This window comes from Microcaecilia unicolor, chromosome 3, assembly GCF_901765095.1.
Source record: "Microcaecilia unicolor chromosome 3, aMicUni1.1, whole genome shotgun sequence".
NCBI classification, from domain to species: domain Eukaryota; kingdom Metazoa; phylum Chordata; class Amphibia; order Gymnophiona; family Siphonopidae; genus Microcaecilia; species Microcaecilia unicolor.
In genome coordinates this window covers 144669320-144694111 of record NC_044033.1, presented here as the reverse complement: position 1 = coordinate 144694111, position 24792 = coordinate 144669320, and the positions used below count along the sequence as shown (strand labels likewise).

Sequence of the window (24792 nt, the reverse complement as noted above, 5' to 3'; positions counted from 1 at the left end):
ATATGGAACCTATCTACTTATGGAGTTCCTACCAGGTATTTGACCTGGGTTGGCCTCTGTTGGAAACAAGATAATGGGCTTGAAAGACCTTTAGTCTGACCCAATATTGCAGTTTTTATGGAACACACTTGGGACCCCCCCCCCCCCCCCCTTCTCATTCAGTAAACCACTATACTAATGTTAAAAGGTGATTAGGAATGTCAAAACTTTCTCTTTCTATAAAATACATAATAGCAAACTACAACTTGTCAGTCTGGAAAGTACCAGAGTAGAGGAGACAGAGACTCCAAACTATACTTCATAAAAGTAAAACTGGAACAACTGTGGGGAAAATAATAACGCTTGTAAACACATCCTGGCACTTCAGTTCCTTTCCTGTACGGCAAAAAAAAAAAAAAAAAAAAAAAAAAAAAAAGAGGTCTTAAAATGAAGAAGGTGAAAGCAATGCATTGCAAAGCAAAGCTGAAGCTCCTGGGGAGGGGTTCGTTCGTATCGTAGTAACCCTTAATCACACCGGTTTGTTTCTCTCCTTTCCGACCCAACGGCTCTCGCGAGATCTGGCGCGGGTGGTGGGTGTGGGCTGTGAGGGAGAGAGAGGATGCTCTCTCGAGCACCAGCCAGGAGAAATCCGTTAACGCCGCAACGAGCCTGTGACGTCAGGAGCTTTCCCGGTCGGCTACGGAATAGCGAGAGCATCGTCTCTTAATCACCGTTATCACCAGTTTTCGGTGGCGACGGTACTCGAGGCCAGGGAAAGAAGGAGAGCCGAGCGCTGACAGAGTGGAGAGGGACATTGCTCACCTTTCCCCTTGCAGCTGTAATATTCCACTTCTTCCGCACCTCTCTCGTGCGCTTCTCCAGCGGCTGCCCTCTCAGCATTCCTGCCGTCGGATGCCCTGCCTGCCTCCCCGCCTCCCAGCGCAGGAGCGCGCTGGCATATTGCCTCGCCCGTGCGCAGCGACAGTGGACGGTCAAAGGCTGAAACCGGAGGCGATGGAGAGAGGAAGCTGAGCCGCAACCGCCCCATTCTTCACTGGACCTTCCCCGTAGCATCCTCCTCTGCTACAGGTAACTGGAGAGGAAGTCTTAGGAGAGACGTGTGAGTCATGGGCGGGGGAGGGGTGTCCAGGATTTCCCTTTCCCTATCTTTCATCCTTTGCTTGCTTATAAATATTCTCACGTGTGAATGGGTGACGACCAGAGGGTAACTGTTGTTCCTTTTTCTTTTCCAACCCCTGAGCTAGCCGTACCAAAGTGCTGGCGGTCATAAGATAGGTAGGTTGGGGGGGCTTCGTTTCTGGCCTGGCCGATAGCAGCGATATTGAACCGGGAGGCTGCTTTGCGTTTACTGTATATTTTCCAAGAAAGGAGTTATTCTATTTATAAGCGCAGAGGGGGCTGTGATGAACCGCTGCCTTGCGTTTTCATGTGCCGGTTGGGTGTATTTTTAAATGTATTTTTCTGCTCATTACCGTCTAACGGGTTATAAGGTGGGCTGGTGGTGGAGGTGTGGAATTCTGGACGTTTAGGTGATGTATATATTTAGCACGCATGCAGAGTACCCCCCCCCCCCCCCACACACACCTTTAGATGTATTTTCCTAGTTTGGGCTCATGCTCACCATAGTCGTACATGTTTATCATGTTGAAGTTGTGTACTAGGAATAGAAAAGGGAGTCAGTTTGTTGCTCACTTGATGCTGCCGGTGGCTGCAAGTAAACAAACCAGTCTCCTTCGCATTGCTTCCTATCAGTCATGATGGTGGCCATGGTGGTCATGATGGTGAAGTCTTAAACTTATTGGTCTCATAATTTGTATTGATACTGCTGTATGGCTAATCACGATTTGTTTTAGTTTGTACTCGTTAGATTTTGCTCAGAGTTAAAGGCCAGTGTAGTTTCAGCTCGAGAACTTTTAAAACTAGCATAACCTATTCCACTCTTTGTAAACAGGGTTTTTGTTTTGTTTCTCACTATTAGAAGATCCACCTTTCATCCACCATGTTTCTTAGTTGTATGCTGTAAGAGTATAAAGTTCTACAAGGGCACTGTTAATATATATGAAACAATTAACATACATCTTCCACGAATCATAAAATCCAGATGATTGTTGTTAATCCAAGTTTAGTAGCTCAGAGTACAATGTTTATAAGTACAGTAGCTTGTGTAAATCTTAAGGCCAGTGCAGTATTAAAAAAAACAAACCCAAAGTAGTCATAGCTGCTTAACATATTCTGTTAATGGTGTTGCTGTTTGAAGTCCTGCAAAAAAGATTGAAAGAATTTTGTAAAATACCATGTACTGTACTTTTTAAGGGGTGATTATAAAGGATAGGGTTCTAACTAACATAGCATAGATTATTGTATTTTCCTTTTACTACTGTGGCTTCATTACATACAAAGAACATATTTCAGACCTCATAACTTTATTTTTAAAAGTGAGGTAGCACACACATCATTGGAAAAATAAGCTTTCAACTACCAACTTTTACATTTTGAAATCTTTCAAATATTAATCTGTATTTCTTGATGCCATCCATCTAGAGTTCAAGTTGTAAAATTTTCATTTACACTAATGGGTGAAAACTACATCAATTCTAGTGAAAAGAACTATTTACACAGATGCATCATTATTCATTCACATATATTGGAGTATTTGGCCTTCCCTAAATATTTGAATTCTTTAAATACATACCAAGTCAAATTGTTTTAGTAGCATACTTACAAATTTATTAAAATTCAAACAAATCATTAACAGAGAGTAATTTGACTTTTTGTTAAGGAAATTTTCATTTCCATTTTTTTCTGTGGAGTTTTGAAGTTGACTCAAATGTCTTTAATTTGATTGAGATACTAATCCTTTATGTGCCTGTCTGATTGGTTGTGACATGTATTGCGTTTATTTAGAGGAGCAATCAGAAGGAAAGTGTAGTTTCCAGAAAACTAAAAATTAGGCTTTCCTTTGTGCTTTGATTTTATGTCTGATGTTTTCTGAAGAAATTAGTTTTGTTTGGGAAAGCTTTATATGGTGTATAAGTACACACACTTTTCATACACTTAAAAACTGCTTGAATTATTGGCAATACATATTGATATGGAGTACTAAACTGAAATACTTTTGAAATTGTTCTGATTAAATAGCTAATTTAATTTAAAAAGGACGGACTTTACTTGAATAGAAATTTTATTTTCCAAGTAGTTGCTTGAAAGCATTTGTTTTCTGTTTTTGGGAATCTGTATCTTTTATGAAAAAATCTCAATACACTTATTTTCTGTGTGTGTCAATTTTGAGGATATGTTTGTATTTGTTAAAGTATCATTTAAATTTTTTCAGTATGAAACTTATTTTTAAAAATCAGATTATTTAGGATTAAAAGCTTACTTGTAACTCATTTGGGCTGGGTTTAAAGAGGACATTACTGTATGTTAACATGGGTCCTTTGCTTCCCATAACATTTTGAATTTTATTTATTTGTTGCATTAGTATCCCACATTTTCCCACCTATATGCAGGCTCAATGTGGCTTACAATGTATCGTTATTGGTGGATAATAGATTGGAAGATAACAATTAGTGTTACAAAGAACGTGGATGACATAATAGAAATTAAACAATTGAATTAAGCAAGAAATTAAACAAGCAGATATAAGAAAAAAAAAACAGTTCTGATTATAGATAGAGTGGAGATGTGTTACATTTGCAATTGCTGATCTTTGTGGTATGCCTTGTTGAAGAGGTGGGTCTTCAGAGATTTACGAAGGTTAGTTCATAAATAGTTTTTAAGTTGAGTGGCAATGCGTTCCATAACTGTGTGCTCAGGTAAGAAAAGTTTGACACATGCGGTAGTTTGTATTTTATACCCTTACAGCTGGGGAAGTGAAGATTAAGGAATGTTCGGGATGATCTTTTAGTGTTTCTGGGTGGCAAGTCTACCAGGTCTGACATGTAGGCAGGGGTATCTCCGTGAATGATTTTATGAACTAGAGAGCATGCCTTGAATGTGATAGGTTCTTTAAGTGGAAGCCAGTGTAGCTTTTCTCTTAGGGGTTTAGCACGTTCATATTTTGTTTTTCCAAATATGAGTCTGACTGCAGTGTTCTGGGCAGTTTGAAGTTTCTTAATGATTTGCTCTTTACAGCCAGCGTAGAGTGCATTGCAGTAATCTAGATGACTGAGCACTAATGATTGTACCAGGTTGCGAAAGGTGGTCCTTGGGGAAGAAAGGTCTTACTCTTTTTAGTTTCCACATCGAATGGAACATCTTCTTGGTTGTATTTTTCGCATGGCTTTCAAGTGTAAGATTTCGATCGATGGTGACTCCAAGAATTTTCAGGGTGTCTGAGATGGGAAGGGACAAATTTGGTGTGTTTATGGTGGTGAATTTGCTCGTGTTGTGTTGTGAGGTGAGTATAAGACGTGTTTTTTCTGCATTAAGTTTCAACTGAAATGCATCCGCCCAAGAATGCATGATATGGAAGCTTTGGCTAATGTCGTTGGTGATTTCCTTTAAATTATGTTTGAACGGAATGTAAATCGTTATGTCATCTGCGTATATGTATGGGTTGAGGTTTTGATTGGATAATAATTTGGCCAAGGGTGTCATCATTAGGTTGAAGAGAGTTGGCGAGAGGGGGGATCCTTGAGGGACTCCACACTCAGGTATCCATGTGGCTGATGTAGTCGCGTTAGATATTACTTGGTATGATCTTGTGGTCAGGAAGCCTTTAAACCAATTGAGAATGTTGCCCCCGATTCTGAAGTATTCTAGGATGTGTAGTAATATTCCGTGATCAACCATGTTGAAAGCACTGGACATGTCGAATTGTAGAAGAAGTATGTTATTGCCAGTTGCGATCGCTTGTTTAAATTTAGTCAGGAGAGTAACTAGTACTGTTTCAGTGCTGTAGTTAGACAGAAATTCTGATTGTGAGTCGTGGAGTATATAAAATTTATTTAAGTAGTTGGTGAGTTGTTTGGTCACCATGCCTTCCATTAGTTTGGCTATCAGAGGAATAGATGCTACTGGGTTTTAATTATTGCTCACAAGGTATTGCATACAGGGTTCTCATATCTGTCTTCTTCTATCATTCCATTTACCCAACTAATTCCCTACTTTGTTTAGTCGTCCATCGCTTAGTCTTGCCTTCAGTAAAATTGGCACATTATGGGGCTCATTTTCAAAAGAAAAACATTTTAAAAAGTGGTGTAAGGCAGCATTTGGACATTTTTCTTGACAAAATGTCCAAATCAGTATTTTTTGAAACCCATTTTCCAGACGTTTTCCTATACTGTTGGTCTGCAGTGCATCCAGATCTCGAAGGGGGGGGGGGGTGTTAAGTGCAGGATTTGGGTTTTCCTAAGACTTGGATTTTTTTCAGTTATAATGGAACAAAACAAACGTTCAGGACTAAAACGAAGATGTTTTGGTCTAGACCTGTATTTAAAACCAACTAAGCCACAAAGAAGTGCTCTAAATGACTAGATTACTCTCTACCACCCTCAAAGGTGTGAAAGAAACAAAACATACCAGCCTGTATGATGGCCTTAGATGTTATAGCCAGGCCTGTTAGGGCAGCAAGCAGGTCCCTGGAGTAGCCTAGTGGTTGGTACAGCTTCAGCCATAAGGGATATTGTAGTGGTGTACAGTAGGTTTTTGGTGGGTTTTGGAGCAACAATATAAGGGAGCAACAGTGAGATATGTACCTGGGAGTGTTTAGGTGAAGTGCACTACAGTGCCCCCTAGGGTGCCCATTGCTCTGTTGTGATGTCTATATGGCCAGTCTACTAAGAATGCGGGCTCCTACATCCCAATGGCTTGATTTTTGTGCGTTTTCACTTGGACTTAAAAAAAATGGACCAAAAAGATAAATTCACAGAGCACAAAAACATCTAGCAAGTGGTCATTTAAAAAAAAAAAGTTTTGCTGTTTCTAAAATAACTATGTTTTTTTTTTTTTTTTTACAAAGGTGCACTAGCGTTTTTAGAGCATACTAATGATTAGCACAACCTAAATGCTAGAGACGCCCATAGGAATATATAGGCGTCTGTAACATTTAGCGCATGCCCTATATTTGGTATTCGTATTCTGGATGTTTTGAGCAAAATGTCCAAAGTCGGACTTAGACATTATGCTTAGACTTAGACATCTTATCGAAAATGCCCTTCCACAAGTCCAGCAAATCATCAGCATTTTTCTATTTGGGACCAAGGGTTTGGAATGACCTCCCCCAGTTTTAAGAACAGAACTTTCCGTACCAAAAAAGTCTCTATTAAAGATCATGTTATTTTCAGTTGGCATTCAACGTAATTGCAGAGTGATCCGATGTACTGTACAGCTTATGGTGTGCCTGCTCTTAATTTTAATGTATTTTTTTCTTTATTTCCTCTTGAATTTAGGTGTGCGCATTGTGTGTATGAAATCTTTCCTATTTTAAATGGAGTTCCTTTCAGCTCCTTTTGTGGTTTTCTTTATTAGTAGTATTGTTCAGCGCTTTGACCTTTTTTTTAGCAAAAGCGGTATATAGAATTTCAAATAAATATAGCATTGGGGCCCTTTTACTAAGCTGCGCTAAAAGGGGCATGTGCTATGATTAGTGTGTGGGTTTCCCCATATGCTGAGGCACTTTAGCGCAGTTGTAAAATGGCTGCATTCCCATTTTTTCCCATTGAGCTAGGCGCTAATTTTCTAATTAGCGCATGGCTATTGGCGCATGAACTAGTAGTGATACCAATTTAGTAGGCAGAAAGAGCTCACGTGCTAACTACGCATTAATCGGTTGACTTGCGGCAATGTAGGTGTGCTAACAGATTGTAGTCTAATTCTGGTTTGGGTACTCAATATGTGTATCCTCAGCTCTTATGTCTTGGAGCCTGAGGTCTGTGCGAGAGGAAAGACTAAACCAGACCCCAAAATAAGTTTGGGAAGGAAGTTTGGGAAGGAAGTCTCGTTTTAATTTGAGCTAGAGGAAGGAGTTCTTTTGTTTTTTATGCCTTAACCCTCGTCCCTGAAGCAAGCAATTGAAACCTGCAGAGTCGGGCGGTTTCAGGGGAAGGCAGTGTGGAATAAAGAGGAATAAAGTGGAAGAATTCCCACGAGACTGGATAAGTACTCAGCTTTTCACCTTGCACATTTGTTTTAAAAGATTGAAAGTTTAAAGTATTCAGTTCTTTACTTTGCACATTTGGTTTAAAAAGACTGATAGTTTGTAGCACAGTGGTGTCGGGAAGCAACAACACAGAAAAAAAGAAAAAAAGTCTTCCGAACTCATTGCAGGGATACCCGATGAAAGAAACGCTATACCATTTCAGAGCAGTATACTTGACTGCATGAGAAGTGGCAAAATCATCTGAGGGTTCCCTTGCTACACATGGGTGTGCATTGTATTATAAATATCGGATGAATGGATTAGTGCATTGGTGTTAGCTGAGACTTTAGTTAAATAATTGGTGGCCAAGGTCCTGGTTTATTTTGTTCAGTAAAGCTTTAGGGAAGCATTTTCACAGCTGCAAAGTCTAGCAGCCTTGCTCGACTGTCTTCAGAATTCCTTTCTTACCTCTGACTTTTTATTAGCAATAATCAAGCATAACTGCACATTCCATTTCGATCACAAATTCAGTAAAAAATATACTTCTTTCTCACACATTGCTTGTAACATTTACAGCACACTTTGTGCCAAATTCTATAAATGGTGCCTTAAAAATTTGTTCTGAAAAACCACGCGGTTAGTATGATTCTATAAAGTACACCGAAAGTTACACGTAGTTTATATATTCTCTGAGGACTAGGAGTGGCCTAGTAGTTAGGGTGGTGGACTTAACTGAGTTCGATTCCCACTTCAGGCACAGGCAGCTCCTTGTGACTCTGGGCAAGTCACTTAACCCTCCATTGCCCCATGTAAGCCGCATTGAGCCTGCCATGAGTGGGAAAGCGCGGGCTACAAATGTAACAAAAAAAAGTAGGCTGCTTGTTCTCACTGATGGGTGACGTCCACGGCAGCCCCTGAGATCGGAAATCTTCCAAGCAACAAAAGTTTGCTAGAGCCTTCGATTACACACGGGCGTGCGCACCGCCATCAACTTCACGCCTGTTGCTCGAGAGTCCCGTCAGTTTTTTCTTTTTCCGCGGTAGAGAACGGTTGTGTAGCTCTCTCTCTCTGTGTGCCCCGAGAAAAAGCCTTCGGTATTTTTAGCGAGTTTTCGCGCCTTTTCTTCTTTTTCTTTCTCTATTTTTTGTAGGAAAGTATAAAAAAAAACCCAAGGTCACGTGGTGCCATGGTGGAGTGAAGACGCTGGAAAGCGGAGCTCCCACGTTTTCTCCCTAAAACCTTGCTAAAATTTGTCATACCAGAGGTTTTCATACTAAAATGGAAAGGTGAAAGAAGTGACGGTAGTACAGAGCATCCTCTGACTTTGAACACGCTGCGATGTCCACAAAACTGCAAAAGAAAGACAAAGAGAAGAGCAAGGGCACCGACTCCAAGATGGCGGAGATATCGGGCCAACTCACCTCTTCCGTATGTTCCGCTTGGACGGCTGAAATCACAACAGAAGTCACCGCGGCAGTGAAAGCAGCTCTAGATAAAAAATTGCAGGCTATCTTTGATAGAGCGGAAGCTGCGCATGAAAGATTAGATGGATTTCACCTGGATTTAGATCACTTGCAGCAGCGGATCAGTGACATCGAGGATAGAATGACGGAAGCCGCGGGACCAGCAGAGACCATGCGCTTGCAAGTGAACGATCTGGAACAAAAGCTAGAATATCTAGAAAATAGATCAAGGCTCAATAATTTGCAGCTCATTGGCCTTCCGAAACACCTAAAGGACTCTGAGCTCATGGAATATCTAGAGAGCTGGCTTCTGAGTAACTGTGAACTGCCCAAAGAATTAACAGCTTACCGCCTTGCAAGATCCACTGCGGATTGAAAGGGCCCATCGGGTGGGTCCTCGAAGAGCAACCGGAGATCGTCCGAGAGCTGTGATCCTGCGCATTTTACAATATGGTCACAAACAGGCGATAGTGAAAGCGTCAGGTCGGGATTGCAGCTGAAATATGAAGGCAAACGCATACTGTGCTTTCAGGATTATTCTACGAAAGTAGCAGCAGCTAGAAGAGCTTTTGCGCCCACGTGCACGGAGCTGTACAATAGAAAAATTAAATTTGCCTTACTATATCCCGCCAAATTGAAAGTCTTTCATGAAGGGGCAGACAAAATCTTGGAAACTGCGGCTGAAGCTCAAGAATTCATCAAGGCTCTACCGCCTAAGGTTACAGAGTGAAGCAGGGGTGGACAGCTTTAAAAGCCCGTGGCAGTTAGAAATGGCGGGACGAATCTGGTTTGTAAGCAATCTGGTCTGGGAACTGTGTCTGGCGTTTGCGCTAGTTAAGCAGACGTGGAGGTACTGTGCCTTCAGCCAGGTTCTATGAACTGCTACAGTTGTGTTTAATGCGATTTTACTCCTCAACTCTGAGGGATGTTACAAGATAGTATGATGGTCTGATGCTATTTGAACAATTGGTGGTTAACACCCTAACTTAGCGCCCTGCCTGAATATGTCTTTTAGTTGAAAGTCAGAGGTGCCAGCCGCCACATAGTCAGAGTACACAAATGATACTAGAAATATGGTTAAAGCAGCTTCTCTTCTGCTTTACAAGCACATTCCATGTATGGTGCATATACTTAAGTTCTGTGTGTAAATGCTGTTATATAAGAGGCTGGAATTGATGTGGCTCTTTGCAAATGTCGAAAGATAGTATGTCAATTCACACACAGTTCTTGTGTTGGAGTATAATACTTATGATATATGATACTTAAGTTGTCCCAGAATATTTGTTTTCTGACATGCAGAATGTTTGTTTTAACCTGTTGCTACCAGAATATTTGTTTGACAGGTTGCTACTACAATGCTCCGTTGCGGTCGGTAACTTACTACAGGACTGTGCTGAGAAACAAGTCCAAAGGCTGGTGTTTTCATCAGAGGGTGCCTGGGAGAGAGGAATGTAGATTGGCCACTCATTGTTCTGTTCCAGGCACACTTGTTTGTGAGCTGTTATAAAAAGAGGGGAGGCCCTGGCTGAAACAGAAGCTCTGTACTTGGTTGGAGGGACGCCTCTGTCCAGTGTGAAATTGTCCCTCAGAATCTCTGGGCGGTCATCGGTGCTTCTCCGATTGCTGTTAAGGCTCAGATGAAGGCTACAATCCTGTGGTGATGTATGTATACTGCATAAGAGTGTTATGTAATATGTGTGTGCCTATTGATGTGTGAATAAACAATCTTTAAAGCAATATCCGAACCCTTGATTTGCTACATTTGGCGCTGTGAGCAGGATTTGTGGATTGTTAAAAAAAAACAAAAAAAAAACCATGTTTTGGAAAGGGAAAAAACAGAACCATAACAGTATTGGTGCTGGGATATCAGAGGACACTGTGCAGGCACAGTTACCTCAGTTATTCAGTATCCCGAGGTGGGATAAGTATCCCTATCAGGCATTGGCAACTGAATGGGCTACTGATACGGGTTTAAGTGAGAATTGGGATGTTTGCCTAGCAGAGGGAAAGTGTGAGGAAGTGTTGCAATGTCTACAGAAAGCCCCTGTAATTAAAGGCAAGGATACGGGTTTAAGTGAGAATTGGGATGTTTGCCTAGGAGAGGGAAAGTGTGAGGAAGTGTTGCAATGTCTACAGAAAGTCCCTGTAATTAAAGGCAAGAAGTTGCACTCAGTAAGTCGACGTGGGTGGATTTTATTGTCGGCATATCGTCTGGTGCATCAACAAAATGTACTTCTCCAGCAGCAACTACTGGAAGCATAGGCAGAAATGTGGACAGTAAAAAGTGATTCGGTAATGGTACAATGTCAGGGAAAGTTGATGATGGATAAGTGTACAGGGTACCAGAGGGTTGCAGAGCGTGCCGCAGTAAGGGTGGCACAGTATAAACTTAAAATGCAGAAAGGGAAAGTTAAAAAGCGGGGATTAAATGAGGGCAAAGTAGTACGCAGTCAGCAAGCTCTGGTAAATGCTGACAAATCAGCCCATTCTCCCCCTGAGGCTGGAACCCCTAGTGTTAGTGTTAGTGCTAGTGTGCCCCCACAAGAGCAAGAGGAATGGCAGGGTTATGAGGATTTGTATCCCTGGACAGAAGTGCAGTATCTTAAAAAAGCAGGAAAATATGATTGACAGAATGACCAGGCTTCCACCCACTTGGCGCATTTAGATTTGCAGCCCCATGTAAATATAGAAATTTGTTGGAAAAATAGGTCCTGTCAAAAAGTGCGTGCTCTAGTGGATACTGGAGCTGAGGCCACTTTATTATATGGGAATCCACATAAATTTAAGGGTCAGAGAGCTGTCATGACCGGGTTGGATGGAAAACAAATTGAAGCTGTACAGACCTGGGTGGAATTAAAAATTGGAAATTTACCTAAAAGGGAATACTAATTTATTATTGTACCTGTGCCTGAGTATATACTGGGTATAGATATATTAAAAGGATTGACATTAAAATTACAAGAAGGGAGATATCAATTTGGAGTTAAACCTTACATCTAATCTCGTTCAATTACTATGGGAAAGGTGAAAATGACCCCAATAGAGATTCCCCCAGCCACATGGACTATTCATTTAAAACAGTATAGAATATCAGGGGGGCACCTTGAAATCAGTAAAACTATAAGAGTGTTAATGGAGAAGGGGGTTATTAAAACTACCACAGGGCTGGGTTCATAGCCCCACTATCTGTCACCGGACGGTGGCAGATCATTTAGATGAGTTTCCTCTAGCTGATCATATGCAAATTATGCATTATTTAGACTGTAAGCTCTTCGAGCAGGGACCATCTTTTCATGTATGGTGTACAGCGCTGCGTATGCCTTGTAGCGCTTTAGAAGTGTTAAGTAGTAGTATATTGATGATATTATAATTCAAGGGAAAACACAGGAGGATGTTCAGACTCAGTTGGAGTTGTGAATTTTACATTTAAAGGAAAAAAAAAAGGATGGGAAATAAATCCTGATAAGATACAAGGGCCATCCCAAACAGTGAAATTTCTAGGCATTCAGTGGCATAATGGTCTGAGGAAAATTTTGCCAAAAGCTAAGCAGAACATTTTGGAATTTGTTCCTCCTTGTAATAAAAAGGAGGCATAACGTTTTATAGGATTATTTGGCTTTTGGAGACAACACATACCCCACCTGGGGCAAATTTTAGCACCATTATGTAAAGTGACTAGGAAAAAATATAATTTTGAGAGGGGAGAAAAATAACAACTACTACTACTACTATTTAGCATTTCTATAGCGCTACAACAGGCTTTTGAAGAAGCGCAGCAAGCAATACAAACTGCCTTAGAGTGCAGACAGGAGAGGTAGAGCTAAGTGTCTCAGTAACTGAAGATTATGCTAATTGGAGCCTTTTGGCAGAAACAAAAGACTCTGGTGCCATTACAACTGGAAAATTAATACAAAAAAAATTTATGGGGTACAGAATTGTGGCAAGACATTTGGAATTATGTACAGACTACTAATGTTGCTGTTTTTCAATTAGATGCTCATTGCAAGGGTGATAATCTAGAACGCCTTTACAACGCAGTGGCTGATGAACAAAGCACAATTTCACCTGTCAAGGTGGAAACCTTGGAAGAACCTGAAAATTGCTCAGGTTTGGCGACATGGGCACACCAAAAAAGTGGACATATGGGCGAACAAGCCACACTGCATTAGGCACGACAGTGTGGGTTAGCACTCACCACTTCCCTCATTAAAGATATTATTGCACATTGTCCAATCTGCCAACATTTGACTAAACGTTCGGTACCCCATCCAGTGCGAGGTTATTTGGCCCGCGGAAAGTTGCCTGGTCAAATCTGGCAGATTGATTACATTGGCCCTTTACCTTTGTCTGAAGGATGCCAATATGTCTGTGTCGCTGTTGATACCTTTTAAGGTTTCCTGGTTGTACATCCCTGTCGCAGGGCAACTGCACAGAATACTGTTGTTTTATTGAACCTCATCATTCGCTACTATGGAGTACCATTGCAAGTTCAGTCAGACAATGGTACTCACATTAAAAATAAATTGCTCACCAGTTTTTTACTGAGTATAACATTGAATGGATTTATCACATTCCTTATTATCCTCAGTCAGCCGGATTAGTAGAGCGTATGAATGGTTTACTCAAGCAGAGTTTACGCAAATTGACACCTACTCATACTTTACAAGGCTGGATGTCATACCTCCATGATGCCCTACAGCTCCTTAATAACCGTCCAGTGGGTCCTGATGAAACCCCCTTGATGTGCATGCTCACTCCTCATTTGACTATAACTATGGCCTCAGTGTCTCAATATGCCTATTGGCCTTTGCATGAACAGACCCCGCCCCTCCTCCGTCACTCCAGTGGTGTGGCGGGCGACGGAAATCCTCAACCAAACGAACGTGGTCTGCTATTGGTGGAAGAATTCGGAGAACAAGACGCTGACTCAAGATAACTACACTTGTACTACCAGCTGCCTTATTATGAATGTTACTGTTGACAATAGCTCACTGTGGAAGGTGCAGGATCTTGTGTTGTTGGTAACTAATATCACCCTCAATTTGACCATCTCGAATAATACACACTGGACGGGGTGTGTACAGCGAGCTGGCTTCCGAGATCAACAATGGATTCATTGGAACAGGACACAAAAGCTATTATTTTTAAAGGGTTGTAATATGTGCAAGAAAGATTTAATAGTGATAAATCGGACCGGGGAATGAGTGTTCGCAAATGCCACCCCAATTACTAACTGAAGTACCTGGATGGACTTCTTGCATGTTTTCTGGAAACAGGAACAGAGTATGTTATCTTCCCGCGTAATGCGTCTGTGTGTGACTGCTTTCCATGTGGGTGATCTCCTTGCCCTCTGGTGGCCAGAACTGGTGGCTGCTATGGACTGTTTTCTGCTGTCTTCCATGTTCCAGACTTCAGTGAGTCCAGTCCGGATTTTCCAGGTTGCCAGCCTTGCTCTGCTGGGTTGTTCTGGAACAGCACCCTTACTTGGCTGGTGATTTACTGCAGCTGTGGGTCAGCTGCTGAGGGGCTTATTAGCTTCTGTGAGCCTTGCTTGCCTTGGTATCAAAGGTCATCCATGAGTTCCTGGTGGTTTGTTGGAGTTTCTCTGAAAGTTTCCTTTGTGTTGGACCCTGCCTGTTCCTGGACTTTGACTTTGCTTGCTTCCTGTGCCTGTGACCCTTGGCCTGGACCTGGACCTGGACTTTGCTTTCTGCCTGCCTATAGACTCTGGTTAGTTTATGGATTACCCGTGTTTGCTGCCGGCCCCTTTGACCTTGCTGTGCTACTGGATAATGTTTATTGTCTACTATTAAAGCCTCTTCTAGTTATATTCTGGGGTTCCTGCCTGTTGTGTTCAGCACTGCTTTCTGCTTGGGTGATTTGCCTGCTGCTGCCGCTCCTCGACAGTGGCCCAAGGGTTCACAAATCTAGTTCCTGCTTTGAGAACGTGACAGCGTCTACCACAAACTTGTAAAAATATGTCAATGAAGCATCAGCGCATGATCTGAACGTGTAACATCACTTTCCCTAAGATGCCACATTGTACACGGTATCGGAGGGCTTGGTATGATACCATTTTAGGAACTGTTGGTACTGGGTTGGGAGTGTTAAATACTGTAGACACTGACACTTTGTATAACAAATTACATTATTTAGGGACGGACTTATACGAAGAATTGAATATTTTAGCGAATTGGATGCCTGCTATTCCATCACTGGGACAATTGGTGTTACCAGCAATGGAAGGACATAATCGTTTATTTCAGCAGGACTTTGTTTCAAAATGATTCATGGACGAATGTCACAAAGGCTTTGAATTACACATGGTGTACCTTGCAGGTACTGTATGCTATTCAACAGAGAGATAATTTTCAGATGGCTTTGCAGATAGGGATGCATACCCATTTGCAAACCCTGTTTGGTAAATATTGGCGTGGAGAGGTTTGGTTGGTACCTCAGAATAGCCTTATAGTTTGCAAAATGCACTATTGTACTGGAGAACTGCATGTTTATGCAATTCAGAATACACAGATTGTATGTAAATATTATATTGTACCTATTATTGTTCAACAGAATGCACAATTACAATTTTGGAGTCCACATGTAAAGGGACAGTATATCACTAGGTATAATAATACTTACGATCTATCGTATTGTATTTTTAGTTTAAATAGATTAATTTGTCCTTTACAAACACCTTTATATGAACCCTGCTTATCACCTCGTTTTGGTGAATGTACCTTCATGGTGTACCCCAAAGATTATGAAATGTTTGTAGAGATATCCGCTCAGATGGTATGCGTTACCACAGCTAATAGCTCGACTGTACAACATAATCCATTTTTAGGGACTATGGTGGTTAGCCAATGCTATAGTAATATATCAGTATTTTGGTGGAAGAGTGCTAAATATTTCTTTTTCCCGAATATACAGATAAGCACCTCCACAATCTATACTTATAGTTTCTTCTGTACTTCTCTGTTATATGTTAATTATAGTAGACTACAGCAAATGCTAAATGAATCTGAGATTGTACATCAGTATTTAGAAGACACTAATCAAACTCTACGTATTATGAAGGTGGATGCCCAGTTGAATAAAACCCACATTAGCAAATTGCAACATCATTGGTGGGATCCGTTAACTGGTCATTCTCCTGGAGCAGATACATTTCTCCAATGGCTTGCACATCCATTACTAATAGTTTTATTACTTAGTATTGCTTTGGTGGTATGGAATTGTATTCTTACATGTAAAATTTGGCACCCTCCAGCAGGAGCGGTCCATAATACCATGTATACTTCTGTGTCAGCATAGGTATCAAGAGGTGGAATGTGTTGGAGTATAATACTTATGATATATGATACTTATGCTGACCCAGAATATTTGTTTTCTGACATGCAGAATGTTTGTTTTGACCTGTTGCCACCAGAATATTTGTTTGACAGGTTGCTACCACAACACTCCATTGCGGTGGGTAACTCACTACAGGACTGTGCTGAGAAACAAGTCCAAAGGCTGGTGTTTTCATCAGAGGGTGCCTGGGAGAGAGGAATGTAGATTGGCCACTCATTGTTCTGTTCCAGGCACACTTGTTTGTGAGCTGTTATAAAAAGAGGGGAGGCCCTGGCTGAAACAGAAGCTCTGTACCTGGTTGGAGGGACGCCTCTCTCCAGTGTGGAATTGTCCCGCAGAATTGCTGGGCGGTCATCGGTGCTTCCCCGATTGTTGTTACGGCTCAGATGAAGGCTACAATCCTGTGGTGATGTATGTTTACTGCATAAGAGTGTTATGCAATATGTGTGTGAATAAACAATCTTTAAAGCAATATCTGAACCCTTGATTTGCTACAGTTCTCTAGCATGACTAACACTTCTGAGCTTCATAAACAGCAGCAAAAGAATTGCCTGAAGAGCAGCTGATCCAAGATGTGCCAATAAGATGGAACAGTACATTCCTTGTCATCAAGCAGATGAAGCCATTACGTATGGGTTGTGTCCATCAACCAGCAGGGGGAGATAGCACTCAACTTTTCACAGTGCCTCATGGCCAGCCAGCTCCACTGCCTGTTCAGTATTCTCTATCTCTCCAAGCAGGGTGGCTGCAGCTTCTTCGAGCTCCATCAAAAATCTGCCTGGGGGTGGCTCCTGGCTTGCCAGTTGTTAGCCGGGGTGTTAGAGGCTATAGCAGCTTCACTTTGAAGGCACATAGGTGAGCCCTTTCCCTGCCTTACCCATGCCCCCGTGGATGTGGACATATTAGCTTGCTTTTCCCTGTCCTTTCCCACTCAGTGGATGCAGGCACATTGGTTCGCCTTTCCCTGCCTTTCCCACTCATCTGAGCCTCTGGAGTTCTTATTACCTCTGCTTTCCTCACAGCGTTAAAAAAAAAAATGGAACAGAGGTTTTTCTTTGATTCTTCTATGGGACTGGAGCTGTGATACTCGGTCCGGTGAGGTAAGAGTGTTTTCTAACTCCTCCGGGGTGGGCCCGCGATCGGGGTGTTTTTGGCGCGAAACCGCCATTTTGAATTTTCCCGCCGTTTTCGGCGATGGCTGCAGAGAATGTAAAGCGCTGTTCCCGGTGTGGCAAGTGCAAATCAGCAGCGGGGCTCTGTAAATCGTGCTGTACAGGTGTAAGAGCCGGCCCGAGCATGGCGAGCGATGATTCTTCCCTCTCAGAGCTGGCAGCGGACGCCATTTTGAATTCTCCGCATGGCGCGGCCTCCGTAGAGACGGAGAGCCCTGAGCCCGGGGGGGGGGGGGGGAGGGGGAACCTCGAATTGAGGCTATTCAGGGAGCGGCTAGCCCCGGACGGGATCTGGGTGCCCAGGGCGAGTTTTTCTCCCCTGATTTTGTGTTATTATTGCATAAAGCATACATGCTGAAAAGAGCTCTCCCTCAAGGGTCGTCTGAGGCCCCTTTTATTGTCTTCCCCCCCCCCCCCCCCCCGGTGGATTCTGGCCCGCTGAGGCTATTTTCCCTGATAATTGGCATAAAGAAAAGCGTAGAAGGGCTAATTCCCCTTCAGATTGTGGTGCACCTCCTTCCCCCCCCCCCCCCCCTCGTGGTCGGGCTGTGAGGATTCGGAGAGTTCTGGCAGGCCTTCATGGTCTGAGGAGCCAGAGTCAGGTGCAGAATTACCACAGGATCTGGATGATCCCTCCGCGGTGAGGATTTTCCACCATGATGAGCTGCCAGCGCTTATTTCAGATGCCCTACAGGTCCTTTCTATTGAAGAGCCTGACAGTGGCACGGCCTCCTCTGTGAATCCTAGGATGGCTAGTACCAAAAAGCCTACTCGAGCCTTTCCTTTGCATGACTCCATCCAAGAGCTTATTTCCGCTCAGTGGGCTGACCCCGAGGGACCTTTGAAAGTTTCCAGGGCTATAGGGCAATTATACCCTCTGTGTGAGGAGCATTTGGTTCGCTTTGCAAGGCCTAAAGTAGATGCCCTAGTCACTGCAGTGACAAAGAGAACTACCCTCCCTGTGGAAGGAGGAGTTGTCCTGAAGGATATACAAGACCGTAGGCTGGAAGCAGCACTTAAATGGTCCTTTGGAATTGCAGGTCTTACTGTTCGGGCGTCTGCATGCAGTTGTTATGCTGCTAGAGCCTGCCTGGCGTGGTTGCAACAGGCAGTGGAACAGCCCGGAGATGGAGCGGAGCCCTTCTCGGATGTGGCTCCGCAGCTGGAGTCAGCCTTGTCCTTTTTGGCTGATGCCCTTTATGATATTGTCAGAGCTTCAGCTAAACAAATGGCAGTAGCAGTGGCGGCTCGCCGTCTTAGTTGGCTACGACATTGGGCAGCGGGCATGGCCTCTAAGCAAAGGTTGGTGAAGTTGCCCTTTCAAGGCCTTCTCCTATTTGGTGAGGAGCTGGAAAAAAAATTGTTAAAGGCCTGGTAGATCCTAAACCCCAGCGCTTGCCCGAAGATAGGCCGAGGCCTTCCTCCAAGGGCCAAGCGGTCCACTCCTCTTACAGACCTCGCTTCCGTGAAGCTAGAAGGTACTGCCTGGGGCGTTCTGCTGGGTTCACTTCTCGTGCCCGTTTTTCAGCAGAGGAACTCCTTTCGCTCGGACAAGCGTTCCGCAGCCACCGGCTCTAGACCTGGAGTTCAGGGGCGACCCTCTCAATGATGGTGCGCCGGCCCCCTCCTCGCTTCCTGTCATCGGAGGACGTCTTTCCCTCTTTGCCGAGGAGTGGGCCAATATTTCTTCAGATCAGTGGGTTCTGGACCTGATCAGAGATGGCTACAGAATAGAATTCAACGCCCCAGTAAGAGACGTGTTTGTGGAGTCCCGATGCGGTTCTGCCGCCAAACGGGCGGCGGTAGAGGAGACTTTGCAAGGTCTGATTCAGTTAGGGGCTGTGTCCCCGGTACCTCCCGCCGAACACGGCTATGGCCGATACTCCATCTACTTTGTGGTGCCGCAAAAAGATGGGTCTTTTCGCCCTATTCTGGACTTAAAAGAATTAAACAAGTCCCTGAGAGTGCGGCATTTCCACATGGAAACCCTGCGCTCCGTCATTGTTGCGGTACAGCCAGGAGAGTTTCTCATGTCTCTAGACCTGAAAGAAGCTTACTTGCACATACAAATTTGGCCCCCGCACCAGACGTTTCTGAGGTTTGCGGTATTGGGAAAACATTTCCAGTTCCGGGCCTTGCCTTTTGGCCTCGCCACAGTTCCCCGAACCTTTTTGAAGGTTAAGGTGGTAGTAGCTGCTTTGCTCAGGCGAGAATGTATCAGGGTTCACCTGTACTTAGACGACTGGCTCATCAGAGCAGACTCGGTAACAGAGAGCTATCAACTACAGCCAGAGTGGTCTCAGTACTTCAGTCTCTAGGCTGGGTCGTCAATATGGCCAAAAGTCACCTGACCCCCTCGCATTCGGTAGAAAATTTGGGGGCCAGGTTCGACACAGACTCGGGCTATGTATACCTACCCGAGCTAAGGCGGTGCAAGCTTCAGAATCAGGTCCGTCTGCTCCTGAGGATGCCCCGCCCGCGAGCTTGGGACATTGTTCAGCTGCTGGGATCGATGACAGCCACATTGGAAGTGGTGCCCTGGGCGAGAGCGCACCTGAGACCTCTACAGTATTCCCTACTTCAAAGATGGTCTCCAGTTTCTCAGGATTATCAATGCAGACTTTCTTGGTTCCCTGTGGCCCGACTCAGCATGGAGTGGTGGCTCTCAGACAGCATGCTGTGGCGAGGAATGCCGCTGGCACTCCCCGATTGGTGTCTAGTAGTGACAGATGCCAGCCTGAAAGGCTGGGGCGCACATTGCAAGGGGAAGCATGCCCAGGGTCTATGGACACTCGAGGAGTCAGAGTGGCCCATCAACCGCCTGGAGTTGAAAGCGGTGTTTCAGGCGCTTCTGGCCTTTCAAGTGACCCTGGAAGGATTGGCTGTCAGAGTGATGTCGGACAACACGACAGCAGTGGCCTACATAAATCGACAAGGCGGCACTCAATGCAGAGCACTGGCCGCGCAGACCGAACAGATTTGCCACTGGGCCGAGCTGCATCTTCAGTTTCTGTCGGCAGCTCTCATTGCAGGTCAGAGCAACGTGCAAGCCGATTATCTAAGCAGGCATCAGATCGATCCAGCAGAATGGGAACTAGCAGACGAAGTATTCCTGCAGATATGTGCCAAATGGGGCAAGCCCGTGATGGATCTTATGGTGACAAGTTCGAATGCCAAAGTCCCGTGCTTCTTCAGCAGACGGAGAGATCCTCGCTCGGCAGGGTTGGATGCCTTGATTCAGCCCTGGCCTCTGGGCCTACTATATGTGTTCCCTCTGTGGCCCTTGATAGGGCGCGTGCTCCTGCGGATTCGGCTGCACTCAGGAGAAGTGGGCCTCATCGCCCTGGATTGGCCCAGGAGGCCTTGGTATGCGGACCTCCGACAGATGCTAGTGGAGGCTCCCCTTCCTTTACCTCTGGTACCGAACCGGTTGTCACAGGGCCCGGTAGCCATGGAGGACGCCTGCCGCTTTGGTCTTATGGCATGGTGATTGAGAGGGCGCAATTGAGAGACAAAGGCTATTCAAACAGTCATTTCCACTCTCCTGCAAGCCCGCAAGCGTTCCACTTCCGTGGCTTACGCCAGGATTTGGCGCCAGTTTGAGTCTTGGTGTGCTTCAAAAGCGATCACATGCATGTGGGCTCCTGTCTCGCCAATTCTGGACTTTTTGCAGGATGGTGTACAAATAGGCTTGGCCTATAATTCCCTGCGGGTGCAAGTGGCAGCGTTGGCCTACCTTCGTGGTAAGGTTGAAGGCGTGTCTTTAGCTGCTCATCCAGATGTGGCACGGTTTCTTAGTGGGGTGCTTTGGCTCCGTCCTTCCGTGCGAGCACCCTGTCCAGCTTGGAACCTGGGACTAGTTTTAAAGGCCCTGAAGGCTTCGCCTTTTAGCCGTTTCGGTGAGCATCGGAGAAAGATTTGACACTAAAGGCCGTTTTTCTTGTGGCTATTACTTCGGCGAGACGAGTGTCAGAGCTCCAGGCGCTGTCCTGTAGAGACCCATTTCTGCAATTCTCAGAGTCCGGGGTCATGGTTCGGACTGTGCCTTCTTTCATGATTAAGGTGGTTTCAGCGTTTCACCTAAACCAGCCTATTTTCTTGCCCTCCTTTGATAAGGAGGAGTTTTCAGAATCTTTTGGGCAGTTGCACCTGTTGGATGTGCGCAGGACTCTGCTGCAGTATCTGCAGAGTTACTATCTCTTTCAGGATCTATGATCATCTGTTTGTTTTGCTATCAGGTCCTCGCAGAGGGTCTCCAGCGTCTAAAGCCACTATTGCCCGCTGGCTCAAAGAAACTATAGTAGAATTGGAAAAGGTGCAGCGAACGGCGACAAAAATGATAGCGGGGATGGGACGACTTCCCTATGAAGAAAGATTAAGGAGGCTAGGGCTATTTAGCTTGGAGAAGAGACGGCTGAGGGGAGACACGATAGAGGTATATAAAATAATGAGTGGAGTGGAACAGGTGGATGTGACGTGTCTGTTCACGCTTTCCAAAAATACTAGGACTAGGGGGCATGCGATGAAACTACAGTGTAGTAAATTTAAAACAAATCGGAGAAAATTTTTCTTCACCCAACGTATAATTAAACTCTGGAATTCGTTGCCGGAGAAAGTGGTGAAGGCGGTTAGCTTAGCAGAGTTTAAAAAGGGGTTGGACGGTTTCCTAAAGGACAAGTCCATAAACCGCTACTAAATGGACTTGGGAAAAATCCACAATTCCAGGAATAACATGTATAGAATGTTTGTATGTTTTGGGAAGCTTGCCAGGTGCGCTTGGCCTGGATTGGCCGCTGTCGTGGACAGGATGTTGGGTTCGATGGACCCTTGGTCTTTTCCCAGTATGGCATTACTTATGTACTTATGTACTATGTACTTATCTTTTCAGCTTATCTACTTGCCGGCCGGTCTCCGCCTGTAGCCTTTAAGGCGCATTCTACCAGAGCGATTTCTTCCTCTTGGGCTGAAACTGGAGCACTCTCTCATCAAGAGATATGCAGTGCAGCAACATGGGCTTCTGAACTCTCTTTTGCCCGACATTACAGGCTGGATGTGGCTGCTAGGAGGGATGCGCGTTTTGGAGCACAAGTGCTAGCGCGTGGTGTGACCTGTTCCCACCCTATATAGGGATTGCTTTGTTACATCCCATACGTAATGGCTTCATCTGCTTGATGACAAGGAAGGGAAAATTAGGTTCTTACCTTGGTAATTTTCTTTCCTTTAGTCATAGCAGATGAAGCCATGAGCCCTCCCTGTATGCTTGTCTGTATGCTGTGAATCTGTTTCAGGTTCTGTTCTTGTTTCCTGAAATTCCTTCCTTGGGAGAAAGTTGGAAAACAGTCTTAAGGATTCATGTTCACTTATAGGAGGATGAGTCCATTCCCTCCAGTTTATGTTTTGGAGGATGAGTTTATTCCCTCCAGGAGGTTGCGTGTATCCCCTCCAGTTATACAATAAGGAGGACGAGTTTATTCCCTCCAGGAGGATGTGTTCATTCCCTCCTTTTGAGTTCATGCCCTTGTTAAGGGGCCATCGTTCACTGTGAGGAAAGTTCATGTTATTCCCATTGCGGTTTGCCATACTGCTTTGGAAGCTTCAAATACTGAAGAGGCAGTGGAGCTGGCTGGCCATGAGGCACTGTGAAAAGTTGAGTGCTCTCTATCTCCCCCTGCTGGTTGATGGACACAACCCATACGTAATGGCTTCATCTGCTATGACTAAAGGAAAGAAAATTACCAAGGTAAGAACCTAATTTTCCCGTATGTTTGACATGCTGGAACGGCTGCTGTAATACAAGGAGCTAGTAATGTCAACTTTAGCGGAGCATAAAATCTCACCTACACTCCTAACAAAGGCACAGAATGGGAGAAGATTGAAAAACTTTATGAAGTACTCGAACAGTGCAAATTTGCCACAGAACACCTTTGTGGAGAGGAATATGTATTCTTTGGTTGTTCTGCCTACAGTTTGCCACTTGTGTGAGTTTACCATATCTGATGATAATCCTGCATACATAATTCACTTTAAGGAGAAACTTTGTGCAGTACTTAGCAGCCACAGGCAAAGTTTCAATGTTGTTTTTGTCCATAGTGTGCGCTTTGGATGTGCAGTTCAAGAAGCTGACATTTCTTACTCATAGAGAATGTGAAGATACTTGGCTTTCCATCAAACAGTTGTTTGCTGCAGAAACTTCAAGCCCTAGACCTTTACTTCCATCTCCCAAGAAACAACCACAGAAAAAAATGAAATTCAATCTTCCACCTAACTCCTATGATGATGAGGAACAACCTCTAGGCGATTTGGATCTTTATAAAGCAGAGCCCACTTTACCTGGAGAAGTTCAAGTTTTAGACTGGTGGAGAAGATGTTGCACAGAGTACCCAGCTCGCTCAGAATTGGCAAGATGTTATCTTTGTACTCCAGCAACCACTGTTCCATGTGAATATTTATTCTCAAAAGCAGGATTTATTATTGACAAACATAGATCGTCTCTGCTCCCTGAGAGTGCCAATAATTCATTTGTGTAGTCTATGGTGACAACAAAAGTACAGCGGGTAATATGTATCAATTGTGAATAAGTGACAGAGGGGGAGAGGACCTCAGACCAGAGAAAATTTTGTCAGCGACTTCACTGGCTTGCCGGGTGTTTACCACAGTTTGGCGTTGCGTGGTGCTCTTCCCCTGACGAAGCCCCAAGTGGCGAAATGGGACCGTTGGGGTGCCCCTGGTTGGAGCAGCAATAAGCTAAGTAGCAGTGGTGATTGATATCTATCAGATTATGTTTGTGATATTCAGCATTAACAAATATTAGAAACACACAATTGAATATTCAGGGAGGAGGTTGGTAGAGGACCAGTGATTACACGTTTGTGACCACACTAATATAATCTTATTGATTAAAACAGTGTCACTGGTCTGAGGTCCTCTCCCCCTCTGTCACTTATGCACAATCGATACATATTACCCGCTGTACTTTTGTTGTTATGATTTATAATCCAGCGGAGTGATCCCTATTTGTTTTTGTTACTTGTGTAGTCTATGGTGGCAATTCTATAGCTTGGTGCCTCAATTTAGGTGCCCCACTCTGGCAGCCCCCTCTCCTCTGCATGTTCCTTTTCCCTGCTCCTTATGGTCTGTGGCCTTGATCACTTCAGTGAAAGCATGCTGTGTCTTACCTGGCCCCAAGCCTCTCTCTGTGTGAGGAAGTTCTGTAGCTTTGTGGAGGAGTAGCCTAGTGGTTACAGTACCAGGCTGAGAACCAGCAGAGCCAGGTTCAAATCTTGTTGCTGGTCCCTGTGATCTTGGGCAAGTCACTTAAACTTCCATTGCCACAAGTACACAATTAGATTCTGAATGTGTGAAGTGTAAATGTGTGAGTGGTATTCTGGTGGAGTGTGTTGTCTTCAGCCCATGTTGGTCGGGTAGTCTTATTCACTATTTATACGGCCAGGTGAGCCCTCTAATAGAGTAGGGGTTCTCTCCCAACCATTGCAAATTTATTTCTATAGCCTTTTTGCTGGTGAAGAGAGGCATTCTGCGTGTTGGGATGTTTGACTTGTCTGCAGTGCTGAAATCTTGGCTCAGTGGGAGTTGATGTCTGAGAGAGTGTACGCTTGTTCCTGCACCAGCATTGGCAGGGAGATTGTGATCTGTTGGGCTGCTGCTTCTGTGTGTACAAGTTTTCTTTTCCAGTTTAGGGGATTGGGATATGCTGGTGTTC

General features: G+C 44.3%; 1 protein-coding gene and 1 long non-coding RNA gene across 2 annotated transcripts in view; one reads left to right on the top strand and one right to left on the bottom strand.

The window, feature by feature from the left end:
• The window catches only part of LOC115465733, a 33531-nt gene extending 32661 nt beyond the window's left edge, over positions 1–870 (bottom strand). The window contains exon 1 of the long non-coding RNA XR_003941453.1: positions 802–870. This is a non-coding gene — a long non-coding RNA (uncharacterized LOC115465733). The remainder of the gene's footprint in view (positions 1–801) is intronic.
• The window catches only part of AKT3 (AKT serine/threonine kinase 3), a 559702-nt gene continuing 535350 nt past the window's right edge, over positions 441–24792 (top strand). Inside the window, exon 1 of the mRNA XM_030196428.1 lies at positions 441–1068. The gene's annotated coding sequence lies outside the window, so the exon portion shown is untranslated. The remainder of the gene's footprint in view (positions 1069–24792) is intronic.